The 19,719-nt window shown below is 39.4% G+C and overlaps 2 pseudogenes across 1 annotated transcript; one reads left to right on the forward strand and one right to left on the reverse strand.

The window, feature by feature from the left end:
• The first annotated feature begins 13,191 nt into the window (after positions 1 to 13,191).
• LOC147494892 (pentatricopeptide repeat-containing protein At5g15300 pseudogene) lies at positions 13,192 to 15,797 on the forward strand (annotated as a pseudogene). Its single transcript, XR_015200274.1, has 2 exons — positions 13,192 to 15,293; positions 15,405 to 15,797. The product of XR_015200274.1 is annotated as a pentatricopeptide repeat-containing protein At5g15300 pseudogene (transcript).
• A 1,304-nt stretch (positions 15,798 to 17,101) lies between these two features.
• LOC147494893 (G-type lectin S-receptor-like serine/threonine-protein kinase SD2-5) lies at positions 17,102 to 19,545 on the reverse strand (annotated as a pseudogene).
• Between the last annotated feature and the right edge of the window lie 174 nt (positions 19,546 to 19,719).

A 19,719-nucleotide genomic window follows, 5' to 3' on the forward strand; every position in this document is an offset into this window, starting at 1 on the left:
GTATACAATGTGAGTCCTTCGTCACCTGCTAGGAAGCTGGAAACAAGATAGGTATGTTTCTCTTTTTGTACAAGGAAAACAAACAAAACAAAAGAGAAAATAGAAAAAACAGACCTAATCCCTCTCTTATGCATGGAAATGGAAACTCCTACACACTATGACAGGTGCCAACGCTCGTGGTGTACTTGGCATGATCTTTTTTCTTAAGGCGTGAGGTTTTCTTCCCACACAAAACTACAAAAACATCCAAAATGTCAGCCGAAATCTTGGATGTCTTTTGTACTCAAAAAAAGAACTAAACCGACTAACCAAGTAGGTTAAGATGTGAAGTATTCTGTGATCAGTACCTAGTCAATTATGTGTGAAGGCTACAGTTGATTTCAAGAAAATAAAGAATACGTCTCTAGCTGGTCTGTCTACATAATTTTCTCTAATGCCTAGAACTCTAAAAGAAATTAAGAACCTATTGAATAAAAAAAAAGAAAAAAACATTTTAATAAGGTGCTAAAGTAGGTCCTTAATTCCGTATCACAAATTTTGTAACATGTTAATGGGACTTTGGAACACGCACAGCTCCATATCAATTAATCTGAAACAATCAAAATTTCAAAATAAGAAAAAATTACATGTGAGAGTGCTCTGCCCATGGCTTTAGTAAATGGACCACCAAACTAATGATCTACGAAACCATCATGCACTACCAAATCTGTTGATGTTGATGAAGAAGAAAAATCAGAAGTCCACCACCACTAAGAAAATAATGAGGTGATGGAACAAAAGAACTAGGCAAGTAATCCATTAAAACATGAAGAAACCACACCGTGACTGTCGGAGCAAAAACTGAAGAAAACATATCTACCTAGACACTCTTAAAAATTGACTTTCCGATATCGATCACAACTCACAAAATGATGCACAGAATGATAATAATAGTAATGGGATGGTTTGTTTGAATATTTGAGACTACAACACTTTTCAGTTCGGTGGTTGCCTACATACCCTAGAGAGATCAAGTCTCTAAAAGTCTACAAAATATAGGGCTTCCAATGTGGTTCTGCTGAGGAAAACTCCTCCATATGCAACCACCCATAAAACCCTAGAGAATCCCTAGCTCTAGATCATAATCTCTAGTTTTCAGGTACATTGAATAGAATCATAACCTCCGAATTCTGTGGGATCCGGTTGGGACTTGTTTTCAGTTGATTTCGGGCATACAGTGAGGCTTGACCCACATGCCATGTTGTGCCTTGACTACGAACCCGGGCTAAGCTTGCAGATATAAAGGGTCTAGTCAGGGTGTCATGTCTAGAGAACATGTCCAGCTGGTCCATAGAGACACTGTGCTACTGAGCATTATGTGCCCTAGCTACGAACCCAGGCTAAGCATATAGATATGAAGGGTCCAGTCCGGATGCCATGCCCAAAGATCGAACATTCCCAGCTGGTCCATAGAGACGCTGTGCTGCTGACATTCTGTGCCCTGACTACAAACCAGGGCTAAGCCTGCAGATATGAAGGGGTCCAGTCCGAGTGTCATGTCCCGAGAACATGCCCAGCTGGTTCATAAAGGCGCTGTGTTACAATCGATCCAACGAGACCATAAAATAGGAGGATCAGGTAATGGCATGTGGACTATTTATTTATGAGGGTCGACACAGTGACCCATGTCATTAACATGAACATATAGCTTAAATGGATCACTGAATTTCCATTTCATAGCATCACCATGTTGGAATCTCCAAGTGTATTTCAAAACACTTGTGTGTTGTTTAGTCCCACATTGGTGAACCACCACTAGGAAGTGAGGTATATGAGGTGAACCTCTAACATAAGGGCGTGCTTAGGGTACAAAGGCTTTTGTGTTAGGAGGGAGGACTCACCCAAAGCCACACACGCGCGCGCCCGCCCGCCCCGCACCGAACCGAGACGCGTCGTGTCGTGGGCTTGGACTGTTTGTCTAGTGGGTAGTGGATTACCAATTGCCTAAACTTGATTTTTGCTTTTGCAGCAAGTTTCGGCTAAGCTAGAGTTCTACTTCGATTTGGTTTTGTGAAACCGAATTAGAGAGGTGTCCTTCTCCATCTATGATCGATCATACCTCTATATAAACACTTGCTTTGTGTTCATAAAGAGAGATCAATCACGGAACAAAGAGAGAGGAGCAGAGTGAGAACTTCGTGTATACGGGCGTCTTCTTCTTTGCCTCTATATTGAGAGAGAGACAAAAGTCGTCTTTGCCATCTATATACACCCGGTGAACCCGAGAAAGCGGAAACTAGTGTATATTGTCCCTTCATCCCACCATACACAAATCAGAGAAACAAATAAGTCTTTCATTGCTTTATTCTTCTTCTCTTCTCTTCTTCCTGTCAGCCGCCAGAGAGAGTTATATTGATGTTCTAGAGGGAAGTCTGTTCTAGTGCAAAGTCAGACTGCTGTTAACCATTGAATCCTGTGAGGAAGGCATGCTTGTTGCCTTTACGCACCATTGGAAGGGGCTTAAATCTTTCCTTAAGGGCGACTAATCCAGCGCCTTGGTTATTACATTATTACGTCCTTGTCTTCTATTGTTTTCTTTTATCTGCATACAACAATCTTAAGGAAAGATCAAGATGTCTACACCGTTGACACCACGCCGATCAAAGAAACCAATTCGAGTCATGGAAGTTACTTCATCTATGAGAGATCTTTGCACCTCTTGAATGCTCATGACTTACCCAATGTGTCCAAGATTGAATCCTTCAACGGTTCACACTTCAAGCGATGGAGAGAAAGGGTGTTCACAGCCCTAGATGTACTCAACTATGCAAAGTATCTCATCGTCTGACCCCATGGAGGGTTCTAATGATTTGAAAAGAAATCAAAGGCCGCTGGCTCAATGGGAATAAGGTATGTCGTCATGCTATTTTGAGTACCTTGTCGAATGAAATTTTTGATATTTATTGTTCAAATAAGAATGCACATGATATATGGGAGAGTTTGAACAAGAAATACATAATAGAGGATGTTGGTACTTTCGAAATATGCTATTGGGACTTTTCTAAAGTTTCATATGAGAGGGATAGAGATGTAACGTCTCAAATCCATGATTTTCATGTCTGTTGATTAATGATTTGAAAACCGGGGTATTAATTTACCCGAATCCTTTGTTCTTTGGATGTTTGATTGAGAAACTCCCCGAGTCTTGGAAACACTATAAAAATAGTATGAAGCATAAAGCGTAAGCGGATGACTCTTGAGGATGTGATCATTCACATTCACATAGAGGAAAAAAGAACAAGACTTCGGGATGAGGTGTTGTCTAAAGAATTCCATTCTAAAGCCAATATCATTGAAGGTAATCCCAAGAAATCTAACAAAACCTCTAAGAAGCGAGAAGTCCAACAAAAATAAAAATTTCAAGGTCAAAGGCACTTCTTTTTTAAAAGGAGGTGGTACTAGCAATGGAAATTGTTATGTTTGTGGTAAACTGGACATAGGGCTTTTCGGTCTGCAGACACAAGAAAGACAACGATGATCCTCCCAATGCTAATCTAGTTGAGGGAGATAATATTGTTCTTCTTTGTAGTGTCCAAGTGTTCATAGCCAGGGGGAAGAGGAACTGGGTACTAGATTACGGTGCCACCACCATGCGTCTGGTGGTGATGTTGAAGCCTTCTCGGACTACATGCTAGTGAAAGATGAAAAGGTCTATATGGGTGACTCTAGGTCTGTTCTGTTGAGGGGAACAGGCAAGGTTCTTCCGAAGTTAACTTCGGGGGAAAACCCTTTCACTTAGTAATGTTCTTCATGTTCACGAGATTAAGTCGAGAATCTGATTTACTGTGTCCCTACCGGGAAAGGCGTCAAGGTGACTTTTGAGAGTGACAAGTTTGTTCCGAAAAAGAATGAGGGTTTTGTTGGTAAAGGTTATTGTAATAACATTGGTCTTTTCATGTTGAATGTACTTGACAACATTATTATTAATAAGAATGAATGCATACGCTTACTTGCTTGACTCTTTTAATATATGGCATGGTAGACTAGGACATGTGAATGTTCATTATATATGAAAAGGATGAAAGCATGTGGTTTATTGTCTAATATTTCTGATTTTTCTAATGATAAATGTGAGATATGTCTTTGAGACTAAAGCCAAAGAAGAAACCACAATAGAGAACTGTGTCTAGAGATAAAAATTTGGATTACTAACTCTTATTCATACAGTTTGGGTGAATTCGGAAGTACCATGTCTAGAGGGGAAGTTTTATTATATTACATTCATAGATGACTTCTCTAGGTACACCATGGTATATTTACTTAGACACAAGCATGAAGCAGGTGAGATGTTTCTCAAGTACAAAGTGAAGTTGAAAACCGGCTTAAGCGTAAGATTAAGAGACTTGATCCGATAGGGGTGGAGAATATGAGTCTAACCCCTTCGGGACTTTTGTGACAAGAGTGGCATTATTCATGAGACTACTCCACCATACTCTCCCCGAGTCTAATGGAGTAGCGAGAACGGAAAAAAACAGAACATTAAAAGAGATGATGAATCTATGCTTGTAAGTTCGGAGCTTCCACTAAACTTGTGGGAAAGCAATCCTATCTGCTTGCCATATCTGAGAATAGGATACCCAACAAGAAAACAGGGAATAAGACACCATATGAGTTATGGAAAGGTCATGTACCTAACGACATACTTAAAAATGTGGGGGTGTCTTGCTAAGGTTCTTGTGAGCGAACCTAAAAAGAGAAAATTGGGACCTAGAACTGTTGATTGTATGTTCATTGGTTATGCTCATAATAGTCTTTGCATATAGATTTTTAGTAGTAAAATCTGATAATAACCTTGTCGATGCTAACACTATTATAGAGAGTAAAAATGCTGATTTCTTTGAGAATTTGTTTCCTTTGAAAATTGGCATTGAGAGGTTGGTTGCTCCTAGTGAACAACAATCAATAGATCCTGAAATTTCTGAACAAGAAATTCGGAAGAGTAAAAGAGAAAGGAAATCCACCAATTTTGGTGATGACTTTTACACATTTCTTCTTGATGATGATCCTGTGACGTATAATGAGGCAATCAGTTCTCGAGATGCACCTTTCTGGAAGGATGCTATACACTCAGAGCTAGATTGATTATAGCTAATCACACATGGGAGATAGTTGATCTACCTCACGGGCTAAACCTATCGTTACAAGTGGATCTTCAAAAGAAATTGAAACTAGATGGTTCCATTGAAAATATAAGGCTAGACTTGTAGTCGAGGGATTCTCCCGTAAAAAAAGGCATTGACTATTTTGATACTTATGCTCCTGTAACTAGGATTTCTTCTATAAGAGTTCTAATGGCTCTAGCTGCTATTCATAATTTATTTATTCATCAAATGGATGTAAAATCTGCATTTTGAATGGTGATCTTGATGAAGAAATATATATGATGCACTGAGAATCTGATAGTACCCGAGGGAATGAAGCATAAGGTATGCAAGTTAGTTAAGTCTTTATATGGGTTGAAACAAAAGCGCCAAAACAATGGCATGAAAAGTTTTGGCCATGTCATGATGTCTAATGGATATCACATAAATGATCTTTGATAAATGTATTTACTTTAAATCTTTTAATGTGAATACATATGTGATTATCTGTCTATATGTGGATGACATGTTAATCATGAGTCCTAGCCTTGATGTTGTGAGAAACACCAAGATGTTTTTATCCTCCCAATTTGAAATGAAGGATTTGGGAGAAAGGCGATGTGATTCTTGGAATCAAAATCATCGAAAGCTTGATGATGGCTATCTGCTTTCACAAGAGCATTATGTTGAGAAGTTTTTGAAGAAGTTTAACTTTTATGATAGTAAGCACATTGTGGACACACCTTATGAGGCAAATAGTGAACTTGGAAAAATGCTCAACATGGTGTACCGATCTAGATATGCCCAAATTATTGGTAGTCTCATGTACTTGATGAATTGCACTAGACCTAACATTGCTTATGCAGTTAGCGAGGCTAAGCGAGATACACTCATTGTCCTAGCGGGGAACATTGGAGTGCCTTAGAGACTAGCCAAGTACTTGAGAGGAACAATGAATTACGGCATAAGGTTTAGACAAACTCCACTGTGATAGAGGGTTATTGTGATGCAAACCCGGATATCGATTCTCATGATATCAAGTCCACTAGTGGTTATATTTTCACCCTAGGTGGAGGTGCGATCGCTTGGAAATCTTCTAAGACCTTGATAGCTCGTTGACCATGGAGTCCGAGCTTATTGCTTTAGATAAAGCAAGTCTTGAGTTTGAGTGGCTTAGAAACCTTTTGGCGGATCTTCCTATTGGTACAAAACCGCCTCGGTTGTACCTATGCATTGTATTTGTCGGTATGATAGCAAAGGCAAAAAAAATTGTATAATGGGAAGCGGGCATATTAGATGCGAGACTACGGTCTATAAAGCATTTCTTTGGAATCTGGAGTTGTGGCTCTAGATTATGTGAGGTCGAGTTAAATTTGGCGATCCTCGACAAAACCACTTAACAGGGAGACAAGTGGTTGATCGTCGAGGGGATGGGACTTTTGCCTTAGATAGAGGGCGACAGCGGCGGCAACCCCACCTATGTGATTGGAGATCCCATGAAGTAGGTTCAAAGGGAAAAACAAGTCACCTCGTTAAGCTCTGGTATGCTATTGTCTTTATTTGAGGCGTCCTTTATGACTAGATAGCATTATTGTATACTTTATATAACTTGAATAGCAATGAGAAAAAGGATGAGTTATTTTACTCTTAATGGAATCCATAGTCCATTATTTTTATGAGATAGTGTATTTTAAGCTGCTATGTACACTTGATGGATATCCACCTACGTGAATGTAGAATTGGGTCGGTTCTTATGAGTATTGAGCAAAGTACTCTAGAGTATTCACATAACACGCAAGTAGGCCTGAAAAGGGCCAAAAGCGCAACACCCCATGAAACGGGCATATAATGAAGGAGCAATGTGGGTGCATGTCCTCTATTTTACTACAAGGGAATGTTGGTTCAAAGATTTTTTTTAATCCACCACTTTCCGCGTATTATAAGACATGTTACCCATGACCGGTTCAAGCCCGAACACACCCGGTATCTTATGCATTGTTTTTTCGATTCTCTCTGGCATTTCGTTAACCCATTTCTTTTGTAATATCCTATTCGGTGCGGGGCGGGCGGGCGCGCGCGCGTGTGGCTTTGAGTGAGTCCTCCCTCCTAACACAAAAGCCTTTGTACCCTAAGGGCACGCCCTTATGCTAGAGGATCACCTCATATACCTCACTTGCTAGTGGTGATTCACCAATGTGGGACTAAACAACACACAAGTGTTTTGAAATACACTTGGAGATTCCAACAATCCCCCACTATTTCAAAATACTAATAGTCCCCCACTATTTTGGAATAGGATATTACAAAAGAAATGGGTTAACGAAATGCCGGAGAGAATCGAAAAACAATGCATAAGATCTTGGTGCTTTTGGGCTTGAACCACCATAGGGTAACATGTCTTATAATACGTGAAAGTGGTGGATTAAAAATCTTTGAACCAACATTCCCTTGTAGTAAAATAGAGGACATGCACCCACATTGCTTCTTCATATATGCTTACTGATTGTTGCTTTTGGCCCTCTCATTTTGTGTTATGTGTGAATGCTCTAGAGTACTTGCCTGAATACTCATAAGAACCGACCAGTTCTACATTCACGTAGGTGGATATCCATCAAGTGTACATAGCGGTTAAAATACACTATCTCATAAAAATAATGGACTATGGATTCCATTAAGAGTAAAATAACTCATCCTTTTTCTCATTGCTATTCAAGTTATACAAAGTATACAATAATGCTATCTAGTCATAGGGTGGGACGCCCTCAAATAAGGACAATAGCATACCGGGCGAGGGTGACTTGTTTTTCCCTTTGAACCTACTTCATGGGATCTCCAATCACATAGGTGGGGTTGCCGTCATTGTCGCCCTATCTAAGGCAAAGTCCCATCCCCTCGACGATCAACCACTTGTCTCTGTTAAGTGGTTTTGTCGAGGATCGGCCAAATTTAACTCGACCTCACATAATCTAGAGCCACAACTCCAGATTCCAAAGAAATTTGCTTTATAGATCAGTAGTCTCGCATCTAATATGCCCTCGCTTTTCCCATTATACAATTTGTCTTTGCCTTTGCTATTGCGCACGACAAATACAATGCATAGATACAATTGGAGGCGGTTTTTGTACCAATAGGAAGATCCGCCAAAAGGTTTCTAAGCCACTCAAATTTCGACTTGCTTTATCTAAAGTAATAAGCCGGACTCCATGGTTGACGAGCTATCAAGGTCCGCTTAGAAGATTTCCAAATTGCACCTCCACTAGGGTGAAAATATAACCACTAGTGGACTTGATATCATGAGAATCGATATCCAAATTTTGCATCACAATAACCCTCTATCACGGTGGAGTTTGTCTAAACCTTATGCGCCGTAATTCATTGTTCCTCTCAAGTACTTGGCTAGTCTCTAAGGCACTCCAATGTTCCCGGCTAGGACAATGAGTGTATCTGCTTAGCCCGCTAACCGCATAAGCAATGTTCGTCTAGTGCAATTCATCAAGTACATGAGACTACCAATAATTTGGGCATATCTAGATCGGAAAGTACACCATGTTGAGCATTTTTCCTCAAGTTCACTATTTGCCTCATAAGGTGTCGGATTACGTGCTTACTATCATAAAAGTTAAACTTCTTCAAAACTTCTCAACATAATGCTCTTGTGGAAAGCGATAGCCATCATCAAGCTTTTCGATGATTTTGATTCCAAGAATCACATCAGCTTCTCCCAAATCCTTCATTTCAAATTGGGAGGATAAAAACATCTTGGTGTTTCTCACAACATCAAGGCTAGGACTCATGATTAACATGTCATCCACATATAGACAGATAATCACATATGTATTCACATTAAAAGATTTAAAGTAAATACATTTATCAGCATCATTTATGTGATATCCATTAGACATCATGACACTGTCAAACTTTTCATGCCATTGTTTTGGCGCTTGTTTCAACCCATATAAAGACTTAACTAACTTGCATACCTTATGCTCATTCCCTGGTACTATCGTTGCCACCTCGTCGCATCATATATATTTCTTCATCAAGATCACCATTCAAAAATGCATATTTTACATCCATTTGATGAATAAATAAATTATGAATAGCAGCTAGAGCCATTAGAACTCTTAAAGAAGAAATCCTAGTTACAGGAGCATAAGTATCAAAATAGTCAATGCCTTTTTTCTGGGAGAATCCCTTGACTACAAGTCTAGCCTTGTATTTCTCAATGGAACCATCTAGTTTCAATTTCTTTTTTTGATCCACTTGTAACGTATAGGTTTCGCCCCAGGAGGTAGATCAACTATCTCCCATGTGTGATTAGCTATAATCGAATCTAGCTCTGAGTGTATAGCATCCTTCCAGAAAGGTGCATCTCGAGAACTGATTGCCTCATTATAAAATGCAGGATCATCATCAAGAAGAAATGTGTAAAAGTCATCACCAAAATTGGTGGATTTCCTTTCTCTTTTACTCTTCCGAATTTCTTGTTCAGAAATTTCAGGATCTATTGATTGTTGTTCACTAGGAGCAACCAACCTCTCAATGCCAATTTTCAAAGGAAACAAATTCTCAAAGAAATCAGCATTTTTACTCTCTATAATAGTGTTAGCATCGACAAGGTTATTATCAGATTTTACTACTAAAAATCTATATGCGGCACTATTATGAGCATAACCAATGAACATACAATCAACAGTTCTAGGTCCCAATTTTCTCTTTTTAGGTTCGTTCACAAGAACCTTAGCAAGACACCCCCACATTTTAAGTATGTCGGGTTAGGTACATGACCTTTCCATAACTCATATGGTGTCTTATTCCCTGTTTTTTTGTTGGGTATCCTATTCTCAGATATGGCAAGCAGATAGGATTGCTTCCCCACAAGTTTAGGGAAGCTCGAACTTACAAGCATAGCATTCATCATCTCTTTTAGTGTTACTTTTTTTCCGTTCGGCTACTCCATTAGACTTCGGGGAGAGTATGGTGGAGTAGTCTCATGAATAATGCCACTCTTGTCACAAAAAGTCCCGGAAGGGGTTAGACTCATATTCTCCACCCCTATCGGATCCGAAGTCTCTTAATCTTACAGTTAAAGGCGGTTTTCAACTTCACTTTGTACTTGAGAAACATCTCACCGCCTCATGCTTGTGTCTAAGTAAATATACCATGGTGTACCTAGAGAAGTCATCTATGAATGTAATATAATAAAACTTCCCCCCTCTAGACATGGTACTTCTGAATTCACCCAAATCCGTATGAATAAGAGTTAGTAATCCAGTTTTATCTCTAGACACGCTCTATTGTGGTTTCTTCGTGGGCTTTAGTCTCAAAGACATATCTCACATTTATCATTAGAAAAATCAGAAATATTAGACAATAAACCACATGCTTTCATCCTTTTCATATACTGAACATTCACATGTCTTAGTCTACCATGCCATATATTAAAAGAGTCAAGCAAGTAAGCGTAAGATTCATTCTTATTAATAATAATGTTGTCAAGTACATTCAACATGAAAAGACCACTGTTATTACAATAACCTTTACCAACAAAACCCTCATTCTTTGTCAGAACAAACTTGTCACTCTCAAAAGTCACCTTGACGCCAGCTTTTCCCATTAGGGACACAGAAATCAGATTCTCGCCGAATCTCGTGAACATGAAGAACATTACTAAGTGAAAGGGTTTTCCCCGAAGTTAACTTAAGGAAGAACCTTGCCCTGTTCCCTCAACAGAAATGACCTAGAGTCACCCATATAGACCTTTTCATCTTTCACTAGCATGTAGTCCGGAGAAGGCTTCAACATCACCACGGGTGGCGGGTGGCACGAGAATCTAGTACCCGGTTCCTCTTCCCGGTGGCTATGAACACTTGTGACACTACAAAGAAGAAACAATATTATCTCCCTCAACTAGATTAGCATTGGGAGGATCATCGGTGTCTTTCTTGTGTGTTCTCCAGACCGAAAAGCCCTATGTCGGGTTTACCACAAACATAACAATTTCCATTGCGGTTACCACTCCTTTTAAAAGAAGTGCCTTTGACCTTGAAATTTTTATTTTTGTTGGACTTCTTCTTAGAGGTTTTGTTAGATTTCTTTGGGATTACCTTCAATGATATTGGCTTTAGAATGGAATTTTTAGACAACACCTCATCCCGAAGTCTTGTTCTTTTCCTCTATGTGAATGTGAATGATCACATCCTCAAGAGTCATTCCTTCTACGCTTTATGCTTCATACTATTTTTATAGTGTTTCCAAGACTTCGGGGAGTTTCTCAATCAAACATCCAAAGAACAAAGGATTCGGGTAAATTAATACCCTCGGTTTCAAATCATTAATCAAAGACATGAAAATCATGGATTTGAGGCGTTACATCTCTATCCTCTCTCATATGAAACTTTAGAAAAGTCCCAATAGCATATTTAAAGTACCGGCATCCTCTATTATGTATTTCTTGTTCAAACTCTCCCATATATCATGTGCATTCTTATTTGAACAATAAATATCAAAAAAATTTCATTGGACAAGGTACTCAAAATAGCATGACGACATACCTTATTCCCATTGAGCCAAGCGGCTTGATTTCTTTCAAATCATTAGAACCCTCCATGGGTGTTTATCATATCGATGAGAGATACTTTGCATAGTTGAGTACATCTAGGGCTGTGAACACCCTTTCTCTCCATCGCTTGAAGTGTGAACCGTTGAAGGATTCAATCTTGGACACATTAAGGTAAGTTCGCGAGCATTCAAGAGGTCGAAGATCTCTCATAGATGAAGTAACTTCCATGACTCGAATGGTTTCTTTGATCGGCGTGGTGTCAACAGGTGTAGACATCTTGATCTTTCCTTAAGATTGTTGTATCTGCGATAAAAGAAAACAAAGAAGACAAGGACGAGAATAACAGTAATAACCAAAGCGGATTAGGAACATCTTAAGGAAAGATTTAGCCCGCTTCCAATGGTGCGAAAAGGCAACGATGCCTCTTCCTCACAGATTCAATGGTTAACGTGATCGACTTTGCACTAGAAACGGACTACCCTCTATAACAACAATATAACTCTCTCTCGGCGGCCGAAGAAGAAGAGAGAAGAATAAAAGCAATGAAAGACTTATCTGTTTCTCGATTTGTGTATGGTGGGATGAAGGGACAATATACACTAGTTACGTTTTACGGTTCACCGGTGTATATAGATGGCGGCCGCGACTTCGTCTCTCAATATAGAGGCAAAGAAGAAGACGTCACGGTATACACGAAGTTCTCACTCTCGCCTCTCTCTTTGTTCCGTGATTGATCTCTCTTATGAACCACGCCGGTGTTTATATAGAGGTATGATCGTATCATAGATGGAGAAGGACACCTCTCTAATTCGGTTTCACAAAACCAAATCGAAGTAGAACTCTAGCTTAGCCGAAACTTGCTGCAAAAGCAAAAATCAAGTTTAGGCAATTGGTAATCCACTACCCACTAGACAAACAGCCCAAGCCCAAGCCCACGACACGACGCGACGCGACTCGTCTCGGTTCGGTGCGGGGCGGGCGGGCGCACGCGTGTGTGGCTTTGGGTGAGTCCTCCCTCCTAACACAAAAGCCTTTGTACCCTAAGGGCACGCCCTTATGTTAGAGGTTCACCTCATATACCTCACTTCCTAGTGGTGGTTCACCAATGAAGAACATATAGATATGTGCCCTTATGTGCCCTAGCTACGAACCCAGGCTAAGCATATAGATATGAAGGGTCCAGTCCGGGTGCCATGCCCAAAGATCGAACATTCCAGCTGGTCCATAGAGACGCTTTGTTCTTCTATTGACGATACTTACGACTCGACTACCACTGGGCTAAGCCTGCAGATATGAAGGGGTCCAGTCCGAGTGTCATGTCCCGAGAACATGCCCAGCTGGTCCATAAAGGCGTGTGTTACAATCGATCCAACGAGACCATAAAATAGGAGGATCAGGTAATGGCATTGTGGACTATTTATTTATGAGGGTCGACACAGTGACCCATGTCATTAACATGAACATATAGCTTAAATGGATCACTGAATTTCCATTTCATAGCATCACCACTGGTGCTTGTTGAAGTAGAAGCTATTGACATAAGGGTTTTAGCAGCTGTGTTAACTGTGTACATGAAAATTGAGTTTGGTCTTGATATTTCGCACATCGGCATTATCTCCACAACGTAGTATAAATACCTTTGAGATTTAAAAATCAAACAAATGGCGTCTACTTGTTTAACAAGAAAACTAGGCCAACTTCAAAACTCAACAATCCCGCAAGCACTAACTGCATTCACAAACATGTCTGAACTCAAACAGTTCCATGCCCACATTATCAAATCCAACTTAACACCAAACCTCTTTTTCTTCCTTACAACTAGACTTTTAGCTTTTTCAGCAATTTCGAAACATGGTGATCTTACTTATGCCAAAACTTTATTTAAAAATATTATGTATCCAAATCTCACAATGTATAATACTATGTTTAGAGGTTGTTCTTTAAGTGAACAACCCATTGATTCATTTATGCTTTATGTTCAAATGCTTAGAAATGGTGTTTTGCCTGATAGGTTTACGTACCCTTTTTTAATTAGATCATGTTCTTTGTGTAATGTATTGTTACTTGGGCAACAAGTTCATTGTCATGTTTTGAAATTTGGGTTTTGTTTAGATGTGTTTGTAGTGAATAATTTGATTAGTATGTATGCTAATTGTGGGGAATTGGATTACGCGAGGAGATTGTTTGAAGAGTGTTTTAGTGTAGTTGATGTTGTTTCATGGACTAGTTTGGTTACGGGGTATTCAAACTCGGGTAATGTAGATATGGCTAGGATGTTTTTTGATGATATGCCTTGTAGGAATACGGTTTCTTGGAATGCTATGGTTGCTGGGTATGCGTGTAGTGGTCAATTTGTGGAAGCGAGGGTATTGTTTGATGAAATGCCCGAGAAAAATGATGCGTCGTGGAGTGTAATGGTTTCGGGCTACTCGCAATGTGGTATGTGTGAAGAAGCATTGGGTCTTATTGGAGAGATGATTAGGATTGGGATTGTGCCAAATGAGGCTGCATTGGTTAGTGCAGTATCGGCTTGCTCTCAACTAAGGGCGTTGGAGCAAGGAGAATGGCTGCATAGTTATATAGAAGAACATATGTTTGAGGTTAATGTAACCTTAGGAACAGCTCTTTTGGATATGTATGGTAAGTGTGGAAATGTTGAAAAAGCTTATGGTGTCTTCAAAAGGATGCTGGTCAAGAATGTCATGACATGGAACTTGATGATCACTGGTTTGTTCTTGAATGGATGTGGAATGCAAGCACTATCACTGTTTTGGCGAATGCAGGAGATGGGACCTCCTCCGAACAGCATAACTTTCATTGGTGTGTTAAGCGGGTGTAGTCATTCGGGCTTTGTTCATGAAGGTCGACAGAGTTTCAATATCATGACTCGGGTGTATCAGATTCATCCCCAGTTAGAACACTATGGTTGCATGGTTGATTTACTTGGTAGGGCTGGATTCATTAAGGAGGCTTTGGACTTTGTGGGGGAATGCCAGTTGAACCTCATCCTGGTTTATGGGGTGCCCTTGTTGGTGCATGTAGAATACATGGAGATACTGAGATTGGTGAAGAACTAGGGAAGCAACTCATTGAGTTGGAGCCACAACATAGTGGGAGGTACATGTTATTATGTAATATGTTTGCAGCTGCAAATAGATGGGATGATGTAGGCATGATCAGGAACTTGTTGAAGAAGAAAAGGGTTGTGAAAAGTCCAGGGAGTAGTATAGTTAATTCATGAAACATGATCACAACACTCAACCAGATTCTTCTTGCTCTGCACTTTTGAGAAGGAAATTAAGGTGCAGACTGTATGGATTAGTATGGAGCCGAGACTTTTGAAGCACCATGTTGGAGGGAATGGAACACTGGCCACAAGCTCACTTGCTTAATTATAGATGAATGGATATTGTGGGAAAAGTACAACTATATTTTGTATTCACTAGCTGACATTGAAATGCAAACTGAAGAAATTATGATCATATTTCAGCAAAAGAGAAGCAGAGTCGGCTGGTCTTTAAAATTCACTTTTCTTCCTAAAGAACTCTGTATTTCAATTATGCGGCCCCAATTCTATTTTCTTACTTATGACCACAGGGAGGAATGAACAGGTAGTCTACTTTGAGCATCCCATCTTTTGTAACTTTCCTGCTATTAGAAAAAGAATGGGAAGGTGTCTGATAGTGTTGAAATACTGACTTCCACAAATATTCACTTTGCAGGATACCGTCACTATCACTGATTCTCAACCCCAAAAAATCAAATAGTGATGCAACTTCTCCAAACTTCTATGCACCAGAAAATATTTGCTTAATACTTCTGAACGAGTTTGGATATTCTTCCACTGCAAGATATATAAAAGAGAACAGCATTTGTGACGACCAGGTCCAGAGCAATGCTCAGAGTCATCAAGTTGCTGCTTAGTGGAATTCACGTTATCCTAGACTTAAAGCGCTCGCCATTGGGGAATTCTCTGTTCCCAGAATATCATCCATATCGCGGACAGCGCTACATATATACCAACAATATCATGTACAAAGCTTTCGTTTTGGAATACTCCTAAAAGGTGGCCGTAAATTTTGATAAGAAAATTGAGGACGGTTCATATCTTGGAATTTTCTTTTGAAAGCTTTGCTGGCAATAATGGACTTGAAGCAACTAATCCATAGCGAGCTACTATCGTGGAAGGTGGTATTGTTGTTAAGAGGATCAAATTCAGGTTTGAATTGATTTCGATACCACTTAGTTGTGTAGGTGCCTTTTGACAATATCGACTGTTGGTATGGCGTGACGCTACACAATCTCTCATCGAAGTACTCATTAACTTTTTTGCTCAATCAATCAGTGTTTATGTGATTAATTCGGAATTATCTTTACCAAAAAAACAAATCAATTGTATTAACATAGTCTACTTATTCTCAAAACAATATATTTTATTCACAACTATTGTTCTACCTACTTTAGGTATAAACAAGGGGCGTCCATAACTCCATCCATACATGTTTTGACTTTTGACTAAACTATATGTCTATATATACCTCTCTTCTCAAAGCATATGACAGTATGACACTCCTCTAAATTCTTCCTTGTTTTAAAGTTCTAAGTTCATCCCTTATTAGATCTATGTACAATATCGTTACATTAACAATAATGGTGGAGGGCAATGAGAATCAGACTTAATCGAGTTGAACAAAAATATTAATTGGCATTAACTGTGAAAACAAAATTGATTAGTTGCTGAGAAAGGAAAACCTAGTAAAGGAGGTTGAAATGATCGAGCAAAATGTAGATAGTTATCTCAATGTGCTGTTGCCAGACATAACATTTTTTTCAAGCTGACATTGCTGATTTGGAGTTGTGGCAAGTTTTAAGAATCAATTTCCTTAAAATAAGGGCTAAAACAATATTCGAACATTGTTTACAACCTGCCACCTCCACCATGCAACCAAAGGATGCTGGAAATGAAGATGAAGGTTTAGGTCCAATGAAATGCTCAACTTCGTTCCCTGTGTATATTTGTAAGATCTTGGGTGTTGGGGTACCCAAAAGTAAAGTTACCTTACCGGACTGTAAGGTTCATACTTCACCACCATCAATGTATCCACCTACATCTATCCGATGCAACAACTTAGGTAGAACTCCTTCCAAGCAAAAACTTTTGCTCTCATACCGCATTTCATTGACTGATCGATGCCATACACAACATTTAATTTTACCATGCATGCACACGCCATATCCCATAGAAACACCCACACACGAACAGACAATATAACTTCTAAAGTTCTAAACAATTATTGAATACAAATAAAAGTTGAATGTACACATAATGGAGGAACTATATTAAGACAATAACTTGCCACTCAAGAAACAGTCCTTAGACAGCTACAAAGGTTGCTGCTATATCTTCAAACACCGGCCGATCTTTTTACTCCATGTCTCCATATATATAAATTTTAGCAAACATATCCAGAAGAATTTCTCCTAATTATCACTTCATCTAGGATTCTAGGACCTGATAAAATTGATGGTAACAATGGAGATGAAAGAACTGACCCTGCATTAGTGAGAGTCACTATCGCTGAAGGTGGTAAGGTTGTAGACAGGTTGAAGTTTAGGTTAGGCTCGATCTCCATTGAGCCATCTAAAACCTTCAAAACATCTAACATGGAAGGCCTTTTAGAAAAATCACTCCGTACACACCATAAAGCCAGCTTCATCATTTCAATTACTTCTTCCCTATGTAATCGCATATCCTCACAATGCTTGTCTATTATATCGTAAAAATGATTATCCGAGTTCTTTTCCAGTAAACTAAGTAAGTGCCTACCTTCCTCACCGTGAGTGAAATCCAATTTTTTTCGCCCACACAAAATTTCAATCACCACAATTCCAAAGCTATAGACATCGACTTTATCAGTGATCACTGAACTCAACCACTGGCGCCAAATACCCAGGAGTTCCTCTCATTGCCGTCATAACTTTGCTTTGATCCCTATCTAGTAATTTAGACAAACCAAAATCACAAACTTTAGCACTAAACGTGTTGTCCAGAAGTATATTTTGTGGTTTAATATCTAAGTGAAGTATTTTCTGTCTGCAGGCTTCATGGAGATAACTCAGTCCCCTGGCTACACCATTAATAATTTTCTTTCTCGTTCTCCAATCAAGAGTCGCATCATTTTTGCGAAAAATCCATTTATCAAGCGACCCATTGCACATGTACTCGTAAACCAAAAATCTATGCGATTTATCAGCACAAAATCCTATGAGTCTAACCAAGTTGACATGGTTAATGTTACCTATCGTCTCGACTTCTGCTAAAACCGACCTTTTCATGTGGCCTAGTCTGTCCAAGCGCTTCACCGCAACTCTGGTGCCATTGATCAAGGCTCCCTCATAAACAGACCCAAATCCTCCCTCTCCAAGTTTTGTGCAGAAGTTTGCTGTGGCAACTTTTAATTCTCTGTAAGAAAATCTAGCTGGTGTTCCCGGTAATAGATCTAGATAAGTTTTCATGTTTCTTGGGATCAGTTTTAATCCTCAACAAAACATATGAGATAACTATCACACTAAGAACAACAGACAATGCGGGTTCATGTACATTGGGGATGATTTGCACCTTGATGAAGGCAGTCCAATTATAAGTGATGATGTTTCTATCGTTGTTGTTAATCAAGGAAAGAATGTCATATTGTAGAAAACAGTAACCATTTGACTCATTAACACCATACTGAAAGAAAGCGGCTCGGCAAGAACAATCTTTTAAACAAAGCTGCTTGCAGCTCCCAACATCTGTATGGGCAGCAGAATTTATAAGATGGAAGTACGAAATGTCTTTGAGACCTATGAGGCGGTGATGCTGAGGATCATCACAAAACAATGGAGTGATTTCAGAACATCCAAGATTAGGTTGCATAGCATTTATTGGCTTAAAATAGCTGATTCCATCTTCAGCTACTCCAGGACAGCTGCATTGCCCATTTGTGCAAATCCCATATTTCCCACATACTAGAGGATATAGTGGCACTCACTCACAGTATCTGAAAACAGATCAGCCACCAGCACTGGCACTAGATCTGCCCAATCGTAGACTCTCAAATGCCCATCAATATCCAAGTTGATCAGTTGAATGGAAGATGCTGCTGGAAATTTCAATTCCCCAATAGGCTTGTCTGGTTCAACAGTTAAAATATAGAAGGCGAGACTTCCATTCTGGAATTTCACGTAGCTGGGTTCTTCGCTTTTTCTGTCACCAGATACCCAAGATTCATAGTAGGACATTGAAGGATTGGATTGAACAAAAGCAAAGAGACCATCAGGCCTAACGAAAAACGAATATATATTCAGTCCAATTGTCTCCGGATGTGCTAGCAATGAGTCTTTGCCCAACTACTAACTTCTGTCCAAGAAGTAAACTGTTTGTTGGGTGATCAAAGGATTGCCACACGGTATTGTTTTCTGTGTCGCATAGCACCAGGTTTCCTATATATGTCCGTCAACTTTAGGCCGGTAACAGATCTTCCAGTAGTATTTGTTGACCAAACAAAAGTACCATCAGTATCTCTCAAGATTAAAACACCTTCTTGACTGAATTCAAGTGTTGCATTCTCTTTAACAGGATGGTTTCGATTGGAAAACCATGCTAAGTGTGGGAAAACATTTTCATTCCCTGAGTATACAATGAGAAAGAAGGAAAGAAGTGCAATTTCCATTACAACAAACAGACCTCACCATAGATCCATCTTTGAATTTCTGGCTAGGACATTTGTGGGGGTTATTGGTCCATGAGGATGAAAGATGAGAAATAGGGTACTCCGAATATTGAGAATTGGTTATATGAAAAAAACATACTGGAAGAATGAGACGTTGAAGAAAACCCCAACATAAGGCCTTCCAAACTATGCAGAAGGAATATAGCCCTAACAAATCATGGTATTGAGTCCAAATGACGAATGACAAAATTTCTTGTTCAGTCCAATTACTGAGTTATTAAGATCAGTTTTTTAACTTGTTCAAGTAACATAAAATTCTCAGATA

This window comes from Coptis chinensis, chromosome 6, assembly GCF_015680905.1.
Source record: "Coptis chinensis isolate HL-2020 chromosome 6, ASM1568090v1, whole genome shotgun sequence".
In the NCBI taxonomy this organism is placed as follows: Eukaryota; Viridiplantae; Streptophyta; class Magnoliopsida; order Ranunculales; family Ranunculaceae; genus Coptis; species Coptis chinensis.